Raw genomic sequence first — 22,978 nt, 5'->3', positions numbered from 1 at the left:
TTATCTGGGTGGGATAAAGCGCTGTACGAGTCGATGAAAACGTAAAAATTGTTTGACTTTATTAATGGCTCGTTATTTTTAGATATTTTTATTAGTGGATTATTCAGAAAGACAGTCATAGCGAACATAGGTCTTGTTCGACTTATTCGTATAATACATCTTTGTACCAGCTTACGCAAGAAAATCGGTAGACACCAAATTTCTAAGATTATTAAAAGTACAATTTACGTTTCACTTTGTACTACTCGAACACGACACGATAGAAACCGCAGCTGCAAGTGGTACTCGGAATCGTTTATTTCCCGTACTTGGCGGTGCTGCAATCAAGAAGAAATCTTCGATCTTACAACCACTGTCGTATTTATTCGCGAAAGATCTCGCGTTCGAAAGTAGCAGCGGAAAAGGAGGCGGGTTTCAACGATGTAACTCGGTCCAGTCTCGTTCGTCTCACAAGGAAAAACGAGCATCGCGCATGAAACGTTATGTGAGCGTTCCCATCGAGAATTTTTACCGGCGTACCCGATTCCGCGCCATTACGCTTGCACCGCTTAAAGCCACGATGCAAAATCTCTTTTCTGGCAAGGACTCGCAACGTCCCTATCTATTCGAAAATGCAGCCTGGCTCAGATCCAACAGCGTCCTGCTCTTTCTCCTTTAGTCCTTTCCTCTTTGACGCCGCGTCTTCCGATGTCGTACATCCTGCCTTTCTGCACATTTCGCAGTCACCCCGTTCTGCCCACCCTCGCGAAACTTTTCCGCAGCGTACGGATCTACTTGTATTTTTTTACTTTGCTGCTCGTGATCAGCCCGCTACAAACTTCAACCTACGAACGCAACAAAGTCTTGAATAGAAATGCTTTAAATAGCTAGGATTCGCAATTTCGTCGTGACATACGAATATAGCGGAGGTTTAATCAACCGGTGTCCGATCATTCGCAGTGATCGGTTATTAAAGTGGAATTAACGACAAATCAAAATGATTGGTTAAAAATATTATGTAACTTATACAAGAACATTATTAAATAAGAGATATTTTCGTGACTTAAATATCGTATTCTCGTAAAATGATTTAATTTTGTCAAACTTTATAAAATAACATCGTGAAATAGCGAAATCTAGAAGGAGGAAGAAATAGCAACGAAATTCTTAGAATTTCTTTCTATTATAATGGCAATGTGAATTCAGTTGAATTCAATAATGTGAAATACCTATAAAATGAAGTTACAAATGAAACGTTACGTTAATACAACTTTGGTACTTGATGGATTAACCGAGGTTTTTGTTCATCTGAGTTTCATTGTCAGTTACGATACAATACTTTTTCCACATAATTCTAAAGTATTCTGAACCGTTATTGTCAGGAATATAATATCGTCTCGGTGTATATAAATCATTCCTCGTTTGTTTCATTTCTGTGACGAGCTTGAAAAACGTGGGACGAATACGAGATATCAACGAATTATATATTATTTCAATTAACATTTGCCGATTTAGCCTAAGGCTCAATTATTCGCTAACTCCCGATTCATCCCGGCTACTTTGCTCGCTACGAAGCCGCTTAATCGAAATATCACCGTATTACGAAACAGCTACGATCGTAATTTAATTTTTCTTCGCAAATAACCTCGATCGATTTCCAATTTACTTCCAGCGGTAATATCGTACGTCGAACTCGGCTCATAACTCTCGTAAACATCGCAAAATGCACAAAAGCTACGTGAAACTCTTGTTTTTTCCGGATATCACGCGCTTGAAAACCCGTTTCGATTTTCATCCAAGAGCAAGCACACCGATCACCGCTTGCTAAAACGTTTGCCTACCCCCGATTCATCCGGTGCAGCTGAAAAACAAGATTTCAGCCCCGATCGGTAATAAATTGTCGCGTATATGACCGATACGGCGAAAGGAAGCACTGTGAGAGCTAGCTTTTCTTCCTTATGAAAATTTACCGTTGTGTACGCCTGAATTTATCGGGGGTTGGAATTTACAAGCTGCCGTGCGCGTGGCCGCCAGTTAGCCTTTCCAAACGATAAATTTCTTGGACCTTATCCAGCCACGTTCGTTCGTGTTTGTCTTACGTTTAAACTTTGCCCGTTGGAAATGAGGGGGGGGGGAGGCTAGTCGCCAACCCTCGACTCCTCTTCTTCTCACAGAATTCGTCGCGCTTAATTAACCAGGAGTAAGTTTCGAAATTATAATACCGCTTTGATCATCGCCAGCTACGGTCGAAACTCGTGGCGTCGAAAGGTAAACTCTCTTCTAAAGTGTGCAAACGAACACTTCCTCGTGGAGTTTCTGCTAGATTTGCTCTCGCTCCTTCGTTTTCGCGCCCTTTGCCCCTCGTCGACGAAAACAAGGCGTAGCACGACCGAACAGCGGACAAAATACGAGCTCGTTAGATGTTCTACCCACCAAATTACAGAGGCGAGAAAAATAGTGGCGTTTTTATGCGAATCGCGGTAAAACGGCTAGCTTAATTAAGAGAAGGTAACGCGAGCCAGAGACGTCGAGGGACACTAGAGATTTCAAAGAGAAACTGTCTCGTTGGTTTTTCTGTCTATTTGGTGTAACGTTGATAAGCGAGCGTTCGTCGATTCGGACCACTTTGACGATTAGGTAGCAACCGCAGCCATTTTCATCGGTAAGATAAACTCGGCTTCTCCTAGACCTTCTTAGCCTTTGTTAGGCGGTACACGCGGCCGGAAGAAGAGACAAGTCGCAAGGGCGTTCCAAGAGCGGCTAAAGAGCCAGGGGATAGGGTTCCAGTTAGGGGGAGAAATAGGGGATGGAAACACAGAGGTAAGCTTGAAAAAAAAAAGAGAAGAAGAAGAAGGATAGAGGGGAGAAAGAAAAAGCAAATGGAAAAGAAATTCCCATTACTTTGGGGGAGAGACGTCTAGTACCCTTCTTCTTCATCTTCCTGCCGGTCTTCGTCTTCCTATGTCTACTCCTTCGTCCTCTCCTTTCCGTTTCCTCCGCTTCCTCCTACCGGTCTGGTACGCGGACTCCGCGAGACGCGGGGACACGATGCACGCATGTGCCGGGGTCATTCTATCGATTTCTCTGGTTCGCGTGGCAGTCACGAGGAGGCGTAGCCGGAGTCGCGCTCCCGCTGCACCAGCACGCCACCCAAAACAGCCTCGCGTATCGTCGCAACCGGGTTGCCTTTTCAAGGTTAACCTACACGTATATGTATACGTACACACAACGAACACCACCGAAAGTGCCGGTTTCCTCGTCTTGAGTGTTCCTCCACCTCGGTGAATACCAATTTTTGCCCGTTTTTCACGTGCGCCTCCGTGATCGGTGAAAACGTTGTCGAACTGGTGATTTCCGACGAATTGGTGAAAAAGTCTTCCTGCGCTCTTTCGTCTTTCCAGACTTCGTGACCGAGTGCGTTCCTTTTTTTCTACGGTGAGTAACGAACCTTCTTATTATTTTCTTTTCATCGTTGAACTTTGTCATCGATTATTTTCATAGTACAAGGATTGGCTGGTAGAGTTTCTTTCTTCTTCATGTCTAAACGTTCGATCTTGTGGAAAACGTGCGCGACTTTCGACTGCCCGTTATTAAGCGTCTCCGTGTCGCGACGGACCGTTTGCGAGACGACGCGACGGTCTCGATTAAAATTCAACGCGTTTCATTCTCTCGAGATTCTATCTTGCCAAATCATCGTTACGATCGCAACGTTGGCAGAGTAAATCGCCGATTACGACGATCGAGAGGCAATCAGCTACAACGAGGATTAAGCGACGGCTAATTAACGCGGTCGCGTCCGCAAACTAGAAGTCGCTCTCTTCGTGTTTCGTGGAATTTTACCGGCATTGTCCGGTGACCGTAACTTCGTGTAAATGGACAATCGATCAGGGATACCCGAGCGATATCACGCAAACGTAATAGCTCCCTCAACGCTTTGATACTTGGATATTCTGCAGACACTGCAGAGGGGAATGACCACCGATCCTTGTCCGTGATTTATAATCGTGGAAAGCAAAATGAGAAAATGTTAAAGAGCTTACGTATCATCGGATAATACCATTCACTGTGTATGAAAATTCATCCTAACATTATCGGATCGTTAGGGGCAGCCCGGTGCTTTAAAATAAATCTTGTTCCCAAATGTGTACGCGGAACGCATCAACCAATTTTACACAGCCGATTGATTTTCCTTCTTTCTTCCGTTCAACGAGCATTCGATTCGATGCGATCATTTATCGAACGTTCTCGAACTGTACGTTGATATACTTGGTTGGTCTTCTGCTTCTAAACTCGACGTCTTATCGTGATACGTTCTTCGTTCGGAAAATTGACATTGAAACTATGAAATGGATTCTTAGACGGAAAACGGTAGTCACCGAATAGCAGAAAAATGCAGAAAAATACGTGATATTCGACGTACGCGTTATAATGTAATTCAGTTATAATGTAATACTATAATTCAGTAGGCGAAACAGACCTCTGCTTAACTTCCGACTCTTCAATTAATACATTCGTGAAAATACGAATTTGCACTAATACCTACGATTCCATAAGCATCCGTAAGTCGAAATTACCGAAGGAAGTGGAGTTGGCGCGTCGATAAGTATCGGCATTGTGTGGCAGATAACTCTCGAGCGCCGTGAAAATTGCGGAGTAAAGAAAAAAGAAAGAGGAGGAAGAGGCACAATGCGAGTTGTCGTCGCGTGGAAACCGTTTGCCTAGAAGAAATCCGGTTAGCCACTCGACGTAGAGGCGCGAGTCGACAATACGCGGCAGTGTGCGCGTTTTCAGAGAGAATTTTTCTCTCCCCCAACGTTCCGACGCGATAAGCGCCGTTATCTTTTGTCGCGCAACGATAATCCAAAGAACCGTCGTTTCAGTTCTTTAGGCAGGTCGAGCTGCAGCAGCCAGCACAGCGACGAACTAAACGCCTGTGGCTATGTAACCAGGAGCGGAACCGAGGCCGAGTAATTCTCGAGCTTGTTACGAGGAGCACACATCGTCGTGGATACAGAAAAAGAGAGAGCTAGGCCGTTTTCCCCTCTGTCTACTTTTTCTCGCTTCCACCCCTTCTCGTGTCCTACACTCTCTCTCGTTTTTCTTCCTTTTTTTTTTACGTCAGCTCCTCACCCCCTCTCTATTGCTCTACGCGTGTGTTCGCTTGTGCTCGCGCGTGTTTCTCCTTTTTCCTCCTTTTGCACTCTCTGTCTACGCCTATCGCTTCGGCTCTGTCCCACCGCGTAGCGTTAGGTAATTCGAAAGCAATTTGAATTGACGTGCACTGGCAGAGGAAAGTAATTACGGGGTGAACGCGAGGCACAAGCTCCCAACCACGCCGGATCGTGTGCACCTACCTGGCCGTCGTGCTTCTACTACGCACAGGGAATGCACGCGCAACCTGCTCACACGTGTACACGATACCTCTGTGTAAGTGCGTGCGTATACCACGGCTTCGCGGTTAGATTGATTAAAATTTACTATGCAAATTAGATTGCGCCTCGCGGTGCGGTGGAAGGCACGCGCGTACGAGGAACCTCGCCGGCTGAAAAGATGAATCGTTATCATTAGCATTTTCACCATTGACGTTGGCTTCGCAACACCGGTGTTATCGTGTCAACGCTAAGCCATCGAATATCCCTGGTTTCTGGCTGGTTCCTGGCTGATTCCTGGCTGGTTCCAGGCTGGCCGAGTCGATACGCCTGCGAACCGTGTATCCTATCTCCCCTGTACAGTGTGTGCCTTGTAGTTCTCCGCGTCTACCGTGCTATGAATATTCCATTAATATCTCAGGAAAATTTCAATAAAAAGATTGTTAAAGGGACATTTACCTCTCGCCTTTAGTATCCTTCGAGCTTCTTCCTCCCAGTTTTATTCCTCTTTTCGCAGGGAGTGGCTTTCAAAGACATTCCTCCAGCGATGGCACGTAACCAACGAAGAAATTCGCCTTTCCGCTAGATCGGTCGGAAGCGGCGCGATTCGCGACAGGGCGAAGGGAAAGAGCACGAAGGGTGAGTTTCACCCCCGAGGCATGTACACGCGCGTGGTAGGCGAATTGATCGCGTTGGGGTAGAATCATCCATCACTGAGTGACAGTCCCGAGCTAAACCTCCCCCCCCCCTTCCCACCACCATGGAAAGGTGCCCCTCTTCCTTTCTGACAAGAGGAATGGACAGAGGTGGCAGTGGAGAAGGGGGCGAGAACGGAAAGGGGAGGTGTGCCAGAGAGGGAAAACGGTGGCGCCCTCGAACGACGGGCGACGAACCAAACAACCCCCTCGACAATGCCCAACAGATCCCACGGGACGGTGTATTCTCTCTCTGTGTTTTCTCTTTTTCTTTCTCCTGCAACCCTCGCCGTCCTCCCGTCTCGGTTTATTCTCGTTGCCGCTTCCACCGTACGACGCTGCTGACGTTTGCCTCTCGCGAAAATCGAAACGCTTAATTGCATGATCGCCTCGTTTAAAGTGGCCTTTCCACTTGTTCCAACCAGAAACCAACCACGGGAGGGAGATCGTCGAGTGTGTATTTAAACGAGTATTACGATTATGTGATTTAGAAGCGCGTTTTATGTAGAAGAATCGAGAAAAGCGGAGTAACGATGTTAATAGAAGTTGATACGGCACTCGAATTCGAATTACGTTTGACAGACCCTCGACTATGAATCGAGTCATCCAGGTGCAAAACTGTATTCGAATCGAGAGAGACTCGCCTTTGTTCGGTATCGGGGATCCCAACAAATATTTTGCACCATCATACTGCTATATCATATCTCCCTTTGATACATTATATCGTGGTCAAGGCACCCCTATTCATCCCCTTACTCGAAAATTCTACCCACCGCTGTATGTTCGTTACTTCGTACTGTCTCTTTCTTACCAAACCGCGTTGCTCTCTAACTTCCACGAAGCTACTGTTTCCGACCAACGTATCGACTATACGTGGAGGATACTTTCAATGAAATTTGCTCAGCGAAAATTGTTTTTCCACACCTTTCCACCCAAAACCTGTTAGTTACACTCGACCGGTTGTGGCCATAGCGGTCTATTCAATTCCCAATGATCTCGAAAAGAGAAAATTCGACGGACTTGAACCGTACCGATCATTAGGTAATGAAAACGAACAACCGGAGGCGAATTCGTTTGCTCGAGACCTGGCGTGCAGTTGCTCTGTCGGCGACGGATGGTGCATTACCCGTTCCGGGGTAGATGCACCACCATCCCCCCTTCGTCGAGCTCGTTTCCCGGCATTGATGTGCTTCCTCGGTAGCGCGACGGCAATTTTCTTGATCACGCGACACAAAGGGCGGAAATCAATAATACGACGCGGGAGGAAATACGTCCTAAATTGGAATACAAGCCGGACTACGTGTCGCGTTATTCGTTCTCCGAGGCAATTCTAGTTCGCGTTACTGATTCACCGTTGAACGCTTCGATTTCGATGGTTCAACGTTGCAAATGTATTCGAACGATATTTGTAAAAATTGAAACACAGCGAAATTTCTTTGCCCGTGATCTTAATATTCGTAGTTCCATGTATCGATGGTTAGTCATCGTACTAAGAAATTAACCATAGCGGATCCATAATCTTCGATATTGTCAACGCTCCAGTATACGATACGTATGTATTATACGATTATAACGTTGAAGGTCCAAAGATGCGCAGGATACAAACGTAAATACGGTTACGTGTTGTAAAAGTATATAAAATGAACGCGACGAAAGAAAATTTAGTGCAGTTTTACGATATTTTGACAAAGATACAAAGAATTATTAAGGAGATTTCCAACTTTTCTCCTACAGAATTTAAGAAAAATATTCCTCTGCTATAGTACACGTACGTAATATCTTGCGAAGAAAGAAACGAGTATTTGAAAAATACGAATATTGCCAACAGTAAAGAAGGGTGAGAATAAGAAAAGGAAGCGATACCTTGAAAGGGACCGGATATCTAGCTACGTATTATTGTAAATGGAGGAAGAGAACTCGCGTTTGTCGCGAAACGCTGGTATCAGGAACTTGTGTGATTTTCACTAGAGAAACAGGGATTCTCTCTCTCTCTCTCTCTCTCTCTCTCTCTCTCGCAAGAAGTTAGTGGTCGTTTTGTTGCAAGAAAACGAATACAGCGCGAGTAACAGAGGGCTCCGTTCAAGAGAAGTTGAACTGCATGCACAATATGTTCGCGAGAGAGCATTGTGCGAGGTGCAAGAGCCGATAACAGGACACAAAAGGAAACGTGGCCTAGATCAGAACGAGCAGCATGTACACACAGGTCTACCTTATTCATCCCTGGGCAAACTCTACGGAGCCCGGAACGAGAGTTTAATACACGAGGTGAGGAAGCATTATGATCATGTAATGGGCCAATATTTGGATACGTACGATGGAACATTGCCGCTGTTCACACTCCGCTTCCCTTGCGGCTGTTCCATTGATTCGGTCGTAATTCAAGGGTCCAACCGCTTTGTGTTCATCGTCTTATCAAACTGGTTGAAGAATATTTGCCGCGGCATAGAATTAAGAGATTAAGGGATTTTGTCATTTTTGGACATTTATCCTCGATCGAGGAATTACATCCTCGAATTATATTCAATGGAATAATTCGTAATATTATTTCTACATATCCATTAACTTACGACTTTCTACAGATTTTTATTTTTGCGATAGGATGTTGCACATTTTTTCTTTGATCCATGGTTTAATCATCTGCATCAAACTCAAAGAACATATAAACGTATGAAATATACGGAACACGTTTCTGACTTTATACAATTTTTAAAAGAGAATATATTTTTACTTTCTTATCTTGCTTTCTCTTGTAAAAGCATCGTCGAGAATAACCAACTTAGTAGGGCGAGAATGGAACCTTCTTGCAAAATAACCCCAGGCTATTTTTCTTCGCGAGGTTACAATAATTCAAATATAGATGCAATTCAACTTCCACGAATCAAGCAAGCGAATGAACGAAATCTCCTAGTTACTGTATCGTTTGAAAAATTGTACGATCCTAGGAGGAGATAAATGAAGTCACTGATATTGGAAGAGGAATGTACTTGATATTTGAGTCGGTTGTTTGAAGAATGGATCAGAATTTCGTGCAGGCGTGGCAACGTTCTGATCTTTTAATGTAGCAGAACTGCTAGAGTGCACACAGAAATGCAGAAATGCGCAATGCAGAAGGAAAGCAATCTCTGTAACGCTTGCAATATCGCGCCCAACTTCGATGCACTCGCATCAAACTACGAAGCAACGTTAGTCGTAGAAATGAGACGATTTCGCGAGTATGTGCAGAATGCTTGCAAGAATAATCGTATGCAAAGCCAGATATATTCGGGAATAAGATCGATGTTGTCGCGATCGTTAGGGCAGTATGCTAGATTCAAGTTAGGGATTTGTTTAAGCTCCCTCACAGTTTGCTTTGCTAAGTATGTTTGCAGAGATGTCAAATTATTTCTCCCTTATCCAGGCATTCTTCCTTCTGAAAATACAAATATTTTCGAATATCTAACAATTCGATATAAATCATAGAGGAGCGAACAAAGATTTTTAAACTCGTTTGATTCGTATGTCGTACGCGTATCTCAAACTAATTAATCAAACGACAGACACTTAGGATTTTGTTCAAGATCTAGGATCATTTTCTCTGTCATATATGCCTATATCAATTACACCTATAATTATTACATAGACAATCTGTATTAAACATTTCTTTCGTAAAGTTCCAATTTTATGTCCTCGTGCGTTTTTATTTTTTTTTTTTCGTTTTTCAATTCTTTTGTTCCAACGACTGAAACACAAATACTCCGATTACCGACAGACTTTACAATTTCGCTACTCTGTTACGACAATACAATCGCTAACATTTCGTGGTACCATACACTGAAACTATACGTATAATGGATCGAACCATCAATTTGTCGAGGAGAAGAGAAGGAATACCGACGCTTCGTCAGCGTATCGCAGCGAAACGTCATTTGGTTGCGTTCGTAGGCGGCGTGTAGAGTGCTTTAGGTGTCTAGAGTCTAGAGTGTCTTGCAGCACCGATTCACCGGCTGTTCAGTCTCACCCGTTCAAGGATCCATAGAGCGTGTGCTCGCCGGCTGTCGTTACCAAGTCCTCGGCCTGGATGTGTAAAGAGGTCTGTAGCTTCAGTCCTCGTTCGCTCTGTTCAAACGTATCGATGGCACATTCGCCAACAACGTGTCTATCGAGATTCATCGCGTTCAACTTCAAGCGATCCAGCAAAATTCCAACCAAGCAAACGACGCTTGTATTTCGTGTGGTGCGCTTGTATCGCATCTTATCGATTTATAGCGTGTATGAAAACACCCGTTAGGCAGAATATCTGTTCGTAACGAGGATACTTTTCATCGGAAGGAAACTGTGATTTATAAAGGTGTGGCGATTGCCGATGACGCGTTCAGCAGACGTCTTTCGAACGTGACAACCACACGGAAAGATTGCTTGGACGATCAAGACGTTCTTAATTAAGTTATTTACTTTATAATCGTATATAATACATCGTATATCATATAATACGAATACTGAGAGTTTCTATGATTTTACCACAATTATTATTTTGCCACGTAAATAAATAGAATTAACTATTGTTCAATTATTTTCAATAGACGATAAATTTAGTGGCGATAGTGTCGTACAGGGAATATATCATATCCTTGGCACCAAAGGGCGAGCAACAGTAGCCAGTTGTACACCACGAAGAATCAAAAAACGAGTCACGGCAAGCCATTCATCGTCATCATTGTCAGCAGCTTTTCTTGGTTTTAGCCTCGCAACATTTGCAACGTGACGAGAAGTCGTGGAGATCTTTACTCGATCGTATCTTCTTCTCTTCGTTTTTATTTCCTTCCGTTTCTATCGGTTTTCTCAAATCTTACAAAGACGTTCTATCTTAACTTCCTGTCAAAAAGTAGACATTACGTGGTTCTTTCGTTACTATATCAACGTTTCATAGTACACAGATTTGATAATCTGTGCAAAGTTCAAAATTGGATATTAATCGATGTTTAGGTGACTCAAACGAGCCCAGTTTACCGCATTATCGTAAACACAATTCGAGGGGCAGTTTGACCTTGGCACGACACGGTTCGTAAACGAAAGAAAGCCGTGTGCCTTCTTTTGTCGCTGCTTCTCCGGCTCATCCCTACCTGGAAATGCGAGAAGTTTGCAAGCTACCCTCAAACGCGCCACGGGTGGCGTGGTTAATTCGGTATATTCTAACCAAGGCCACGAGGAATCTCGAAGATGTGCTGTAATCGTCCGCAACAACCCCGGAACCGACGCGACAAGTGGCTGCGGGTGTGAGTTTTACGAGCGTTTAACGGCCGATTTATCGGTCGTTGAAACGAAAAGAGAGACAGGGCCTAGACACGGAACTGTCTATTGTCTGTCGCATGGCGTTCTCGTCCGTTTGCTTTTCCTTCGAATAGGACGAGCCACGTGACACAGACGGTAGCTAGAAACGTTCGATCCACGGGACGATTTATCGCTTCCGATTTTAAAGTGGACACCGGAGCCCGTTATTCATTCGTCACGCGTCTTCTTGTTTCCCCGAAGGTGCACAGTGCACGGTGCACAGTCTCCGCAGGCGACAAGGATATTTTCTTATTGGCGTCTCGTGCGAGTCTCGCAGAAGGGAGGTCAACATCCGCCTCGTACGTTCCCTGGGATTCCTATCGATCTTAGTCATCTTCTACGATAGAGCTCTGTAAAAATATCAGAGAGAGACAAAGAAATCGATAGAGTTTCATCACGTGTCATTTTACAGCGTCGTTCGGGTTAGATGAGACGAAGCTGGGTACGAGGAATTTGCAATTGTTTTACCACGAGAACTTATTGTTTAGTCGACTCGAAATGATATTTCAATTTTTTAAGTCTTCATTGGCACACTACTCTGCTTCGAGTAAGGCACTCGAATTTAAAGGCTACTGTTTCTTGTGTTTCACTTCTTTTTTTCAAAATTGTCTATTCCTTTCTTATATTGTTTTATCCTTTTTAAACAGTTTAATTTCTCCAAAAAATTTCTTTCTCATTACGGACATTTTAACAAGCGTCATCTCGACGCTATTCCAAGTATCCGTTATTCGAATTCAAATCGTCTCAAGTTAATTAACTCCACTTGTACAAATATAAATTTGAAATCAAATAACTAATTCACCGGTTTAAATAATATTTATCTCGTGATATCCGTTCATCGCATCCTTGATTTTGATCAAGTAGGAAGATAAGTTTCTCACGATCTTCCGACCACAGCATATGGAAAATACCTTAGATTACATTTACTGATAGAAAATTCCTGTCTATTCGATCCATTACAATATACGACGCTACTTAAACCTCGCTTATTTTTCGAATCATCCATTAAGAAACATGGTTTATTAAAATTCCAGGATTCCTTCGACCTCTGGTATCCGCGTTTTAAATTATCTCCACATCTGTACTTCCTTCGACGTCGCTACAAGAACTTCATTCTCCATTGCTCGTAGTCAGAAATCAAGCAGAACACGGCGAAATCCATCACGTGTACGTCGGTCGGAGGCTGGCGAAATGGATCGGGGAGAATTTGAAATTCCATTTGGTTGAGTCGGGTGCGTCCGTGTAATGCGCATCGCATGGTACACGAAAACGCTTCCGACTATGTTGACGAATGACGAATTATCGATAGATCCGTGCGTTAAATTTTGTTGGGATACACCGAAATAAATACAGTGAGAATTGAGATTCGACCCAAATCATAACAGTTAGTAGATATTTATCCGATATATTAAGTCTATAATTAAATTAATTAATACGAATAAAGAACGTGAATTTATGCGTGTCTGTTCAACGCTGAAATGTTAGAAGGATTAAAATATCTGTTCTTAACGACGCTCCAAAAATTTCCATAGATTTTACGAACTGTCAGCTATTTAACAGAGATAAACGTGGAACTTGAGTGACGCAGGTATATTTCTTGCATCAGTTTAAATCTAGCGCTGTATTTGATCTCGATCGTAGCAATTAAGAGATAAAGAATTAACGACAATGGAGCGTTCCTTGATCGCAACTCTGGCATTGGATTGTTTAATATGCAAATAATTAAAAATCTAATAAATTGCAATCAGTAATAGAGAACGTGATGGATGTAGTGCATTTTCACGAATTCTCCGTGGATAATCAGTGGCTAGGGCGATATAATATGTGAATTAAGACGCAATCACCGTGGCAGTCGTAAAACAGCGTGTCAAGTGGTAATTTTATAATATTCTAACGGAACGTGGGAGAGCAAACGTGTCGATGTTTACCGTGACGACGAAAGGCGACACTACCGTTAAAAACACGTTGTGCCTCCTAATGGTTACTGAAACTCCGACCCCTTTTCGCCGCCACTAGAACGTCCAGCAATTTCTTATAATGACCTCTGCAAATTGAAATCCTGTAAAATCGGATTTTCGCCGTCGACCAAAACGAACGTCGAGAGTTATTAATCTTTTCGTTCTGCCGAGTTCTTATGTGATTATCGACCAGTTATTGCGTAGTTACTCGTTGTATGCTATGGCCAACGTTTCTGGAAAAATAGTCGTTTGAATGGATTTTCAGCAGGACGTTAACGAGACTTTTTTTCGGCACCTTTTATCACTCACCTTTCGCGTTAGGTGTTTAGAAGCGAATGGAAAATCGTTTAGCAAAGTTCGGCAGATAGTTGGTATCCGCGGTATTTTGAAGATGCCTAGCGTTTGTTGACTTTTGTTATCCTTTTCAAATTATCATAAATGAAAATTACAGGAAAAGACATGGGTACGCTTTTGTTGATTTTTTATTTTAATGTCACTTTACGACAAAAAGGAGTATGTTAACGTGGAAATAGAAAGATCCGCTATTGGCTATTTTTAATTTATTAAATTACAATATTGTCCGTACGTGAAAGTAAGGCTTTCTTATCTATTTTATGATCGTGTCATAAATCTTGCGCTTTATTTGTATCTTTTGTGGTTCGTTTAATGCGAAAAGATCTCATAGTCAAATGACGCTATAAAGGGATTAGTTATTAAATCGTCATTTCACATGCAAACGAATGGTAATTACTTGTGAACAAATACTGCCGGATGCTAATTACAGACGATTGTTTGCTGTATTCCGAAATACGCTGCGAGCCTGGTGATTTCGAGCTTAGTAATGCACATACATTAAAGAAACCGTTTGTGTACCCTCGTGTGGAATTACAATCACTGCTGCGTTAGTAATGCGTCCAATTTTTGTTTCAACGTATATACCATCTAATCGTGTTCTCCCTTACAAATAATCAATCAAAATTGCACCTAATAATTTCCGTGTTCGTTATCGTAAAAGATACGTTATATCGTTCCAAGTGATAAAAACGTATTGTGACAGAGGATAAACTCAATTAACGATGATTTAATTAATATTATCGTAACGTAATTAACTGTGAAACGCTAAAGGGATGATATATTTATCGATCCAAATACGTGGTTTACATCGGTATGACCTTCAGTCCGTCGATTAAAAAGCGACCGTATATTTTTGGCTAGTGGCACGATATTCGTAAACCAAATGTTTCGCAATGACAAAGCGACTGTGACAAAACGCTAACTCCTCCTCCCCGACTTGCTGGAAAGAAAAATAGAAATTCCTGCCCACTACGAGCGACCAGCCCACGCAGAATGTGAAACGATACACGTGAGTTCAGCATCCGACAAGAATCTCACGGCGCGGCATTGTCAGACGCTCGTAATCGACAATGAGCTTCGAAGGGTCGTAAAATTGCTTCTATGTGTCAGTGGATCAGCAGCGCTGAGGCTGGGCCTGCGTTGACAACGGAGGATGACGTAAACGCGCGTTGATATGTCGCGTAATAGCCGATCAGATAATTTTCATCGCTTCCATCGAACTTGTCAAGTCGGTTGTCCAGGCTGCGCGTGGGACAGGCGTGCACGGTGGGTCGGTGGGTCGGCCATTGATATGAAGACGTAATTGGACCGGTTGACAGTTTCCGAGCATTCATTTGACGTGTGACATGATTCAGAAGCGTTCAGCCGTTGTCACTTCTTCAATTGCCTCCTCCGTCGCAGACAATCATCGTCCTGCGCGGCCTCGCGAGAATCGCGTCGCAACCAGGCCTCCTCTCTGTCCCGGCCATCGCGATTTCCTTTCTTATCTGTTCAGTATGATGCGTGTAACCGGACTCTGACCAAGCCGCATGCGAATGCACCGGCCTCTCCAAGCGGAAACTCCACAGATAGCCGTTCGTTTTGATGGACAGTCATTAGACAGGGTTGCAATTATGTACACAGGGATGGCCAGCAACGTCTGCTTTGAAATGGGAATTTCTCGAGTTATACAGCGACTACCGTGTTTATGGCATCGCGTGACAATTTGCATTTTCCAGTTTTATTTAGCTTCGCGATTACGGAAATCCGTATTTTTCGTGTTATAGAGTGACGACTATATTCACGGTGCAATTCGAAGTTTTATTTAACTCTGCAATTATCGAAGGTGGAATTTTTCGAATCGTGCATTGGCAACGTTAATCGTGAAAACCTTTTTTCATCTTCATTTACCCTTGCAACGTTCTATAGTTTGACAAGTACGTTTCTATTACCACGTAACGTGATAATTTGCAATTTGGCATTTTAGATACCTTTCAGTCATCGAAGTGTGAATTTCTTGTACCACGAATAGACAATATACACGTAGTCCTCCGTTGGGTATCAATTATTTTCTAACACTATCCGTCATAAGTGAAGGGCTGCTCGCATAATTTTGCATCTAGAAGAAATATACTTTGCTATTTCGCGATATACCTGATATAGCTGCGCCAGGTAGAGACAAGTAAATATGGGAAGCGTTAAGCTAAATTTCCTTAACTATTAAAACTTCATTAGCGCAAAGCGATGTATCTTTATTATATAATACTTTGAAAATTGTCAGATATTTCCGCTCAAGCTTCTAGTAACTTTAAATTGATTCACTTTACAGGTCGTTTTACGTTCATCGAAGGCTTACTATTTGGTTTCTTTACGAACGTAAAGGATGTGATCTTATATCAGTAGATAAATCTCGTATAACGATAATTCCAACGTAACGATTTTATCGCGATAATAACAATATTTGACGATCGGTTTACCATAGCCTGCAATCGGTTTATGTCGGATATAAAACTGTAGCATACACTTTACGATCACGTACGCGTCTTTTAAATGCAAATATTTGCCGTTATCACTTTCCGTTCCACTACGATATACATAACTAAAAGCGAATTACAAGGCAAGTAAAACATCGTTCTTGCATCGAATATTCAAAAACGAGCAATTTCCTCTACAAAGTCGCATTAAAATGTCGAACAAATCACCGGCTCGAGACTTCTAATCAATTAATAATTCTCGGTTGGTCATGGAAACAAGATAGAGCTTAATGTTTGTAACCGGATTGAATCGTTGGCGAAGGAACCGACCACCGGTAACACGCGATCTGCGAAGCAAACCGAAAGAGTATTCTGGCATAATATCCCTCCCTGAAGCAGAACCCTTAATAACACGGTTGCGGTACAAGTCGGATCCAAGGGCAAGATACGAGAAGGTAAAAAGTTAATCGTAGCAGAGAAGAGAATCGAAGCAGCTTGTACAGGAACGAAAACGGGATAGAGGGAGAAAGAGAAAGCTTCCGTCGAGACAGTGATTATGTTAATCGTTACGCCAGGTTCCAGGTATTGATAACGGTATATTGCGACGGCAGCTTGAGATCCGTGCACCTTGCAGCAGATTATACCTGGCTAACTCGATGGTAAATAGAAACCTTACGCGATAACGAGCGCAGCGTTTCGTCTCGGAGGCTTCATCAGGTGAATTATCAACGCGGCTTGGTATTCGGCGAGGCCTGGACGTCCGTCCGTCTCGCTTCCACGATGTCGTGGAACCTGTTTATCGAAGCGTTTAGTTGGAAGCGGTAATTCTTGCCGAGTATTAATTGTAATTATACCCCTGGCGCTAATTGCACGTTATTAGATAGCGGAGTGGCTGGCAAACAAACGCCACGTTGGTTGCCTGTTCGTCCTCGTCCCTGTCTGCCGCCTGGTTTGACATGTTAACTCAAGACATCAGGCTCGTTGCATGAACCAGTCCACGTTCACTCGACTTCGCGCGGTATTTCTTCAACCGTTTAGTAGAGTACCATGGTAATTTAATGTTTGACCAGGCTGGTTACAACATTCCATTAGAGCGAATTAGTTGGGTTGTAAATTATATTTTCCCAAGTGTATGGATTTCTTTTATAAACTGATAATCCTATTTTTAGATAAGAGAGAGTTTGAAGTACACGAACGAGTTCGACGTTGTCGAATTTTTTCTCTCTTTTTTTTTTTCTTTTTTTAAATAAGAAAAGGATCGAGCCGATCGGACGATCGTGATACACGTTTCTCGATCATTTTTAGGGGACTGACCTATGTTTCCTTTTCGTTCTTCGTATCTCGGAAAGAGGCGTTGAACGCAGTGCAGATGTTCGACAGAGTATTCTACATTTTCACATACGTGCGTTTGTGCGCGCGAATGTCGTTGTATTCGAATAAATTCGGACGATACTTTGCGAGTAAAGAAATTTTCTTACGAACGAGGAAATAAAATCTTCAAATTTTCTCTACGACCAAAACAATCTTTCACGATACGCGTGTCCCTTACAGACTTTTTCTACATTTCCGATCAAGGTATTCGATTCCATCGAACAAGTCCGTGCATCTGCAACCAAATCTTTCTTCGGTTCCAGTTCGTGGTAACGCCGTTGGGAAGCATCAGAATTTTTATATTTCAAATATATATTCACGAGCAGTGTGTGGACCAATGAAGGGTCGTACCTTATCAGCTCGGACGGGTCATTCGAGCGAGAGAACATCGAAATATTGCGCATCGAGTCGTGCACGAGACCGAACCACGCCATCGGCGTAGAATATAACGAGTCTCCCGTCGACCGCCCCGTGGAAATTACATTTTCGTTTTGAAATTCAATGGCGTTTCGAGTTTACCGATATGGTTCTCTCTCGACGCGTCAACGATACGTATCGCGTAATTGCGCTCTGCTGGTATCCGTTTTCGCTAAAACCAACTGTTATTGGATTTTTCGATTGATTCCAGGTCGGTTGTCCGCTGGATACCTCGCGGATGACTCGTGTAATTTCGTCGATTCCCGTTATCATAATCAACGACCTATCTATCACGCGACTTCACCTTACACAGGATTATGTTGTTACGCAGACCTGCCAAATATAATAACGTTGAATTATTTTCATATACGTGATTCTTAGCTAAAAATTTAAATAACTCGGACGAGCTACAGTCGAGAATACGTCGAAGATAGTCTGATTATTATTTCTACGTTATTCGTTTAACATCGTTTAAATTATTCATATTATTCGAAATACCATTATCTCGTATTCGCAATTTGATTATTTTACGCGGAACATCAATTATCGATTATTAATATATTCTGCCCTTAGCAAATTAACATAGGGAATAATGGCGATATGAAAATATAAAATACGTAACACCGATAAATAAACGAAGCAAGGATTCGCGTAGGGGATGAAACGTTAAGGTTATTAATACCAGTCTTCACCAGGCACAAGGAGACGAACGCACGATCGAGCAGCAGCCTCGGAAAAGAAGATCACGAGACGTAACTCGATTACAGAACCTCGAGTATCCTTTATATTTCACTAGCGTATTTTCTGTTTCCTCCGCCAAAGTACGCTTGCGACGGGTTAATTTTCTTCCGCCCCTTATCACGTTCATCGCTCGTGTTTCATCCTCGATTCTCGTTCTTTTCACCGTCTCCACATGGAATGCACGATGAAAAATACAAGACGCGAATATCGATATCAATACGCTATTAGTAATTATACTCGATCAAGGTTTGCTCATTTCCATTGTGAAATAAGCAGAGAAAATTGAGATCTTTATAAATTCAATCGCTAATGTTGGAAATTGTACGTAGAAACATATATCTTTTATTATTTGAAAAACGGATAATTACATTTAATTAACGGTTGATTATATTCGTACTTCTTCGACAGATAATCGACGATTTTACCGTTAACATTTACACCGTTATCTTATCTGTGTTCCCAATGGCGTCAAATTCATCAAACCACAACCAAAGTAGCAATTCCGTTCCACCCCGACTAAATCTAGTCACCTAAAACGACATTTACAGCGTAAAGATTCAGATACGTGCAGATAATATTGGCGCAGATGTTAGGTGGCATTTGAGCACCGCTGCAAATCAGCATGACAAAGAATATGGAAGGAACAGTGTAGCAGTGGCCTCGGAGGCTCGGTGTACGCTGCAGCTCTCGGTACGAGCAAAAGGGTGGTGTGTGGCCAGCGAAATCTGTCACCCGGATGTCAATCAATATTTCGAGGGGTTCCAGTAGGCCGCCCCCTAACCCCCTTTTCTGGCTTTCCCTTATTCGAAACCCTCTGCCGTGTGCTGTGTACTCCGGTCTCTCGACGCGTCGTGTGCCGCGTAGATCGACGAACCGAATTCGTCCTGGCGTTCGTGTTTCGCAAGCCCCTCCGCGGTGATTAATTTCCACTAGGAAATTAATCAGATGGAAAGAATTTGCCGTGCGTGGACGCGACGTGCAATGATCCGCGCCAACAGATGGGAAGACAACGGGCGGATTAAAGCGCGGCGATGCTCGCCTCCTTAATTTACGACGCTCACGTCCGTTATTAGGGCCGTTTCATAAATCACGACAGGTCGCCGTTGCTGGAATATCGGGTTAACGCTAGTTCATCCGTTATTTACGATCATCGCTTCTCTGCGTCCAATGTAATTCGGTTTATCTTGTTTCTGGCGTGATCGACCGCGAGAAAGGGGTTGATTCTTCCGTAACGAGAACGCGACTCATCACCGTCCATTCACGTAGCTTGTTATCTTACTCTTCGTACCGTAAACTTCTTCCCCCTGTAGAACGACCAAGAAGAACGTTCCCTATATTCGAGACGAAGAACTCGTACGTCTCCTTCGTCGCCCAATTTGTCTTGCTGAAAGAGCGATTTCAGTGGCAACGAGCGATCATCTCCTGGTAAACCAACTACCCTCCGACTGGCCCCTCGAGGAACCTCTTTAAACGATCGACCAGCGTACGAACGAGCGAACGCCGCTCTATCGATCAACCGGTGCGTCGAACGCTCTCGAGGCGAGCGTGCACCGAATAATTACGACACAGATGTTACGGGCGTTTCGAGCAAAGCGGAGAAAGCGACGCTAGAAGAAAGGGGGTTGGGTCTTGAACGCAGTCGGTAATTTTCAAATTATATATATATACGTGTATATATATATATATATATATATACATACGTATACAGAGACAGAGAGAGTGTGGGACTCTATGCTCGACACTACTGCACCACCCCTCGACGCCATCCCGCCCCCCTCTCTCCCTCGCACTACTTCAACATCGTCATAACCGTTAACGTTATCTGCAGAGAATATTGCGAGCCGGTGGAAGGGGACCGGGATGAGCTGTTCCGCCGCCATAGGGAGGAACACGCAGCCCGCGTACATCGTGCATGTCCCTCAAAATAGAGTTACAAACTGTAACTACGTTTCGGTGCATTACTGCCGCGTTGGGTGCACGCGGGGGTTGGACCCGATGCCTCCGTCGGAATTCGCGGGGGCGCTCACCATGCGAATCGATCGCGGTTACCATGCTTTTCACCCGAAAGGGGGGTTGTGGCGGTCGTACGCGCTAAGCTCGGGAGAGAGAGAGAGCCCTAGGCTTCGGCAGATCGTCGCTTCATGAGCCACTTTAAAATTTAAATGGACCTTTTGCCGCGATTCCTGGCACAACAGTGTGCGTATATTACCTAGCCGTCCCTTTGCCACCGGCGTCACGGCCAAGAAAGACAATATGCGCCGACCCCCGATGAAAGTACAAAGTTACGAATCCGGATCGGTTCCGTTCCTCGTTAGTTTCGAATTTATGCAATATTCATCTTGGACTTCCTCTCTTCCCTGCCCCCGTTTCCTTCGTCAGCTTGCGCGCAGCGTTTTAATTGATCGTATTAATGTCTCTGTTGAATCGCGAGAGCAGAGCAGAGGCACGAATAATTCGCTTCGAGAAAGCGGATCTTATATTCAACCGGAGCTCTCTTGTCGGGGTTAATTTCCTCCGATCTCGTATTTTAGTTCTTCGCTCTATTATATAGTTCTTTGTATCTTTTCGTTATCTTGTTCGGGCTGCGACTTTGTAAAAGTGGGCGAATCGGCCGAGTCGTTTTAATTTAGTCTTGGCCATTTGTTTCCAGTCGAATCATCGTTCAAATACGTGTCAACGCAGGAACTTTAAGATTTTTATGTAGAAGATATAACGTACTCGTGGAATCACGAATGAAGTTAAAATATCAGAATTAGTTTCGGTCGCAAAGATCGAATTTACATCTGAGAAACAGACGTAACCCTAAAAACACGCTGTGATAAATATAACGAGGAAACGCTGTAACTAAATTCACTCCATTAAACGCGGACATTCTTGACAAATTAAAAGTAAACAGGATTGGGTTGGAAAGGCTATTATACGTCATAAGCAGATCCTAGCGGTGTATCTGCCGATCAGCGATCTCTCCTTCAGCGGATCCATCCTTCCGCCCCACTTTTCAGGAAGGACCACGCTCGTAGTTTGGGTTACCATTCTCTCGTGTAAGAGGATTAAGATATTACTCGAGCGTGGCGGCGTGCAAGCGTCATGAAAACACGGGCTTTAACACGCTTTATTCGCTTCGTGAAAATTCACGTCTGAAAGTGCAACCCCCATCGTGGCTCCCTCTCGTGTCTGAGGGTTTACGCCGCGCGGAAAAGAGGGTTGGCGAGCATAAAATCGCTCGTGTACACGCGCGTGCATACACCTACTTGCGTCCGCGCTCTTCTTTCAATCCCTGACTTCTCGAAACGGATTTCCTACTCTCCCACGCGCCACCATGCATTTATTGGAAATGTTTCTAACGATTTTAGTCAGATTTCCGAGATTCCGGTACGAGCCAGGGGAAAACGCTTTCGCGAGATGAGGATTAAAATTTACTCTCTATCTTATAGAGATTTAAGTTTTACGTCTATATATGTCAATACGGTTGGTGTATTCAATAGCTTCTTCATCGTTGTTGTAAATGAAAAAACATCTCCGATACTTGAAAGATTTTACTAAAGGTACTCGTTTGAAATATTTTAGCCGCAATTCACCGAATTAAATTACCATTGAAATGGTATAACGAAAATAAATTAGGAGATCGTACTTGGATCTCGATAAAAATTAACGCTAATTTTATCAAAAATATTAAAAAAAAAAGTGTCTCTGTAATTGCAAAATGAAGAAGATGGAAGCCTACTGCGTAATTGGATGTTAATATGAATTCACCGAAAGGATCAAACAGAAATCCGTCTTGCGAACGAGCCAATTACCATCACACTGGACAAAGTCCTAAAATTCTGCGTTCGGTTTACTCTCCTCGTTCGTAAGATCCGAAAAAACGATCTCTTAAATATACTTCCTTATAAACAGCCAAAACCACGATATCTTAGATACACGAGAATGGAATGTTGCATTGAAAGTGGAAACGGGCGAGTCGTGTTGCGTTTCGTTTATCTATTCTCGCTCTTCCTGCGAATGCATTAAATTCTCACACTGATACGCGTCTCGGTGGAGGCAAAGCCGTTACAGGATCCGTACGACGGTTACGACGCAAGAACAACGATGTCAACGACTACGACTACGACTACGACGACGACGACGACGACGACGACGACGACGACGACGACGACGACGATGGCGGCAGTGCTTTGAGGGCGCGGAGTGCCGCTCTCGACGTGTCATACGGCGCTCTCTAACACTGGCGTAGTGCCGTCTCGAATTATTTGGACCGTTCTTTGTCTCACTCGTCGATCCCCCGAGAATTTTTTACGGCCAGGCGCAATGTTCGTGTTTACCCCTCGAGACGT

General features: G+C 43.5%; 1 protein-coding gene across 1 annotated transcript in view; it reads left to right on the top strand.

The window, feature by feature from the left end:
* Positions 1-3,095: 3,095 nt before the first annotated feature.
* The window catches only part of fz2 (frizzled 2), a 127,509-nt gene continuing 107,626 nt past the window's right edge, over positions 3,096-22,978 (top strand). The window contains exon 1 of the mRNA XM_069111745.1: positions 3,096-3,414. The gene's annotated coding sequence lies outside the window, so the exon portion shown is untranslated. The remainder of the gene's footprint in view (positions 3,415-22,978) is intronic.

Source organism: Bombus flavifrons, chromosome 4 (assembly GCF_040668555.2).
Source record: "Bombus flavifrons isolate JBK064 chromosome 4, iyBomFlav1_principal, whole genome shotgun sequence".
NCBI lineage: Eukaryota > Metazoa > Arthropoda > Insecta > Hymenoptera > Apidae > Bombus > Bombus flavifrons.
Note: the sequence above shows the minus strand (reverse complement) of the source record. Positions and strands in the feature narration are given on the sequence as shown.